This window comes from Penaeus japonicus, unplaced genomic scaffold, assembly GCF_977035675.1.
Source record: "Penaeus japonicus unplaced genomic scaffold, GWHDUDI00000001_assembly GWHDUDI00000024, whole genome shotgun sequence".
In the NCBI taxonomy this organism is placed as follows: Eukaryota; Metazoa; Arthropoda; class Malacostraca; order Decapoda; family Penaeidae; genus Penaeus; species Penaeus japonicus.
In genome coordinates, this window is record NW_028234426.1 from 24,674,866 (window position 1) to 24,679,865 (window position 5,000).

Sequence of the window (5,000 nt, forward strand, 5' to 3'; positions counted from 1 at the left end):
AAGCGTCCAGTCAATGGCCAGCCTTGTCCAACCAGCGGAAGATGAACCCTATCCTTGCTCTACCTTCGATGCATCCACAAGTACAAAGCTTAAGCCCCACCTCTCTGTCCCTCTCCCACTCTCCCCCCCTTCCTCTTCTTCTTCTTCTTCTTCTTCTACTAGTAAACTACTTATTTTTCTATCCTATTCTATTTTTTTTTTCTTCTTCTACTACTTGCCCTCTCTCCTTCTCTTCGTCTTTCTCTTTCTCCTTCCATCTCTTTCACCCTCTCTCCTCATCCTTCCTCACCCTTACCCAACACCTCCACCCCTTCCCACCCCCAACTCCGTATTCATCCCCCCATCACCTCCTCCTTACCCCTCCTCTCCCCCTCCTCCTCCTCCTCCTCCTCCCCCCCTCCCCCTCTCCCTACCACTTCCTAAGGCTTCTTATTAATATGTGCGATACGCGAGAGGAGGGGAGTGGGGGGAGGGGAGTGGAGAGGAGGGGAGGGGATAGGAACACCCACCCCGAAGGCTCCGCGTTAAGACTGCCTCGCCCACCACGACGCCACCGCCGCCATACGGAGTGTTACAATTATACCTATATAAGCATGGCTAATGCTTTTCCTTTTTTTATTATTCTTACAAAGCAGGCCAATTCTGATTTCGTTTGCTTCTTATTTATTATTATTCTTACACAGTCATCTCATTCTGCTTTTCTTTTTTCTTTTCTTTTCTGAGAATGTAACGTAATCCTGTTTTTCCGTCTTACAATGCAAGCTAGTTCAGTTTGCTTGTTTCCTTGTCTGTGTGTTCTTTTCTTCCTACACTGTAAGGCGGTAATACATTTCATTTTTTGTTGAATAATGCAAGACAATTCTGTTTTTCCCATCTTTCTTTTTTACTGTCGTGGTGGTTATATATATAGCGACTTTCTAATGTGAATGAAATGTCTCTCTGTGCAGTGAAAAGGTTTGTTAATGAGTGTGTTAGAGAAAAAAGGAATAAGAGAGAGGGGGAGAGAGGGGGGGGAGAGAGGGGGGGGGGGAGGGGGGGGGAGAGAGAGAGAGAGAGAGAGAGAGAGAGAGAGAGAGAGAGAGAGAGAGAGAGAGAGAGAGAGAGAGAGAGAGAAAGAGAGAGGGAGGGAGAGAGAGAGAGGGAGGGAGGGAGGGAGGAGAGGGAGAGGGAGAGGGAGAGGGAGAGGGCGAGGGAGAGGGGAGAGAGAGAGAGAGAGAGAGAGAGAGAGAGAGAGAGAGAGAGAGAGAGAGAGAGAGAGAGAGAGAGAGAGAGAGAGAGAGAGAGAGAGAGAGAGCGAAAGATGAAAGAAAGACAAAGAAAGAAAAACGTACATACGTAACTTCATGAATGAAGTCAGAAAAAAGGAAGAAACGGAACACAGGAAGGAAGGAAGGAAGGAAAGCACAACAACAGAGGTGAGTGGATGAGTAATTATGGACAAGAGCTCTTTCATCCCCCCTCCCTACCCTACCATCCCGCCCATACCCTCACCCTCACCCCCGCCCACACGCAGCGCCCGCCGGCCAGTCCGCAAGAGCCGAATCCGATTAACCTGCCGAGTCACCGTTGGCTGTCATTATTCACCGAAAGCCCCAATTACCCCCACCGTGAACGCTCCTGCAACTTTTTTCCCTAACATGATGGACGAAAATAAAATAAAAAAATAGATGCGATCTTTCGTTCATAAAAAAAAGCGCGAGATAACTGAACGTGGCATTACGGTGCTCGCGTGACAAATCATTTTTTTTTAAATCATGTTATCTTCCATTTTTTTTCGAATACTTTTTTTTTTTTCTTTTCAATTCAGTTTCCTTTTTTTTTCTTTCTTTCTTTCTCGGTATAACGGTTATACCTTCATCTGCGGTTGCCATGGTGACTTAGCGCCCCCTTCCAATCGTAAAATAAAGCCATGTTACCTTGTTTTCTTCTTTTTGTTTCTCTGCTATAACGGCTGCACCTGTATCTGCGGTTACCATGGTGACCGAGCGCCCTCTCCCCGGCCCGTGACCTTTGACCCGCAGATCGGTTACCGCTACAGCACTTAATTATGACCTGGCAACCCCCTTCCCTGTACCATGCTAAAGCCGCAGTCATATTTTAACGGGTTCAGTGTCAATGCATTCGGACCGGAAACGTACGTGGTATTAGTATGCATGGTTTGCAAAGTGCATGGAGTTGAAATCGGCTGGGTAGTTGGAAAGCATTGAGGCGAGTCGTTAAAAAAAAAGTCGTTAAGATTCATTGCAAACCATGGCTTGCAACGCACTTACTTTTTTAAAAGAAGTATTGTGGCATCAAAGGTCTTTCATACCTAAATAACCCGCGAGTAATTACGTAAAAAATATATATCAATTTAATTCCCAACCGACACTTCGAAAGCCACACATATCGCATGGAATTCCCCCCATCCCCACCCCCATCAAACCGCCCCAACCCACCCCAACCCTCTATCTGAAGAAGATAAAAAATAATATGAAAAAAAAGAAAATGAAGAAGATGAGAAAACAGAAGAAGAAGAAGAAGAAGAAGAAAAGGAAAAAGAAGCAGATGAAGAAGAAGAAGAAAAGGAAAAAGAAGCAGAAAAAAAGAAGAAAAGGAAAAAGAAGAAGAAAAAAAAGTAGAAAAAAAGAAGACGAAGACGAATATCACTTTCCGAGTTATTAAAAAAATGAGTGTGCCCAACCGCCCTCTCTGGTGCCCGATTACAGATGCTGAGCAGTACCACGCCATCCCTTGCTGATATCCTGTGTCACAAGGGGAATCACATGGTACTCAATTTGGTTGCTTTCTTTCGTTTGTGCTTGTTCTTTGTTTCGACTACCATGTGGATTGTCTGTTTCGTTTTCTCTATTACCATGTGGATTAGCTGTTTCGTTTTCCCTATTACTATGTAGTCTGTTTCGCTCGTCCTAATACCATGTGGATTACCTATTTCGTTCTTCCTAATAACAGGTGGATAATCTGTTACGTTCTTCCTAATACCATGTGGATAACCTGTTTCGTTCTTCCTAATAACAGGTGGATTATCCATTTCGTTCTTCCTAATAACAAGTGGATTACCTATTCCGTTCTCCCTATTACCATGCAGATTATATGTTTCGTTCTTTCTAACAACAAATGGATTACCGCAGTTTAATAATAATATAATCTCAATCACTTATAGAGATTGATGCTTATTGCATTCTTAGTTCAAGGTTTTCTTTTGAACTTTAATGCATGTGCTAAAAAAATCATATAATACGAGGATTCCTGCGAGTATCTCTATAATTCACGCGTCCATTAAAAAAATATATAAAAAAGATACATCAATCCGTCTATTTACCTATAAAAAGCATTTCCACTGATGCCTTTCAAAAAAATATATACTCATTTCTCTTTAAAAAGCGTCGCATGTGAGAGGGTCAGAGAACCCGCGTCATAATAACTGGTTCTGGCTTAAACCCGAGTATCGGCTGTCGTGCTGCCCTTTTCCTCTCGTGCTTCTGCGTGTGCCTGTGCCTGTGCTTGTGCTTCCCTCCACGCCGTGTCCGTCTCTGTCTCTGTATCTGCCTCTGTTTCTGTCTGTCTGTCTGTCTGTGTCTGTCTGTATGTCTGTATGTATGTCTGTCTGTCTGTCTGTCTGTCTGTCTGTCTGTCTGTCTGTCTGTCTGTGTCTGTCTGAATTGCCATCTTATATCTATCTTTAACTATATCTCCCCTCTCTCTATCTCTCTCTTTCAATCTCTTTCTCCGCTTCAACTCGCACTCCAGATAATCGTAAGAAAATGAAGTTAAAAAACGTGAAGTTCGATTTTTTCTCATTGTTCATCACCGGTTCCGCACAACCGCTAAAACCGCTCCGCATTCGAGGTTCTGTTCTGCTCCAGGTCGAGACTGTTCCGAGAGTTTCACGAACAAGAAAACATACAAAAAATATATATAATAAAAGAAAGAAGATAAAAAAAAACACTTCAGAACAAACTCGTTCCTGAATGCACGTTCTGCTAATTTAAAACAGCTGATCCGACCGAACCTAAAACCTCTCCCATCCTTTTTCTCAATTTCCCCCGAAACGGCAACCAACCAGCACAGTGACGTCATCCGATCTGAGTATTAAAACATATTTTTTTATAATAAATGGTATTTTACGGACGAAACAAAACACGGACCTCTGCATCTGCCTGGTTCATGACGCCCGCAATCCCTGGCAACAGTGGGCGGGCGGCTTCGTGATATCCCGCCTGAGCGTCCCACAAAAAGAGATCTCATTAGAAGGGATCAGAACCCATACTGTTTCACTTACTGGCTTGTTTTATCTCTCGTTTCTCGTGTGTTTTTTTTCTCGTTATTTATATTCTTTTTTTTCTGAGCTTAACGACATGCTTAGTTTTCTTATAGGTTGTAATTTTCTCCGTATTCCTGTCCAGTAAGTTGTTCTTTGTAAAATATCAATGACCTTTATTTTATTTTTAAACAATGGACGATTATCTATCCTTCACACTTCTGTTTTTTTCCTCTTCCTATGCCTCCCTCCTGTCTTTATCTTTCTTGGCTTTATTCATTTCATTTTTTCTCGTTCTTATTCTTCCCCCGCCTCTTGACTTTTCCCCCCACCCATCGACCGGGTCAACCCCCCCACCCATCCATCGACCGGATCAACTCCCTCACCTAAACGAAGTCATTCTGTTTACCTTTCCGCCAGCATTACCTTCCACCCCGGCATTAACCGTGGCGCAACACCTTTCGTACACACGTGTGAATCACGGCCGAGGAATGCGCGCGTCTGCCTTCGCCTTCGCGGTAGGGTGACGAAACGGGCCGGGCTGAGTGTCGCCCTCGGTCCCCTTGTTATTTCCACTCTTGGGCGCTTGACGTGCTAATCAGGATGTGGCGGGTACATGGGGGTGTTTCCGTGTTTTATCCTTTTTTTCATTCTCTCTCTTTCTTTCTTTCTTTCTTTCATTCTCTCTCTCTCTCTCTCTCTCTCTCTTTCTCTCTCTCTCTGTCTTTCTTTCTCTCTT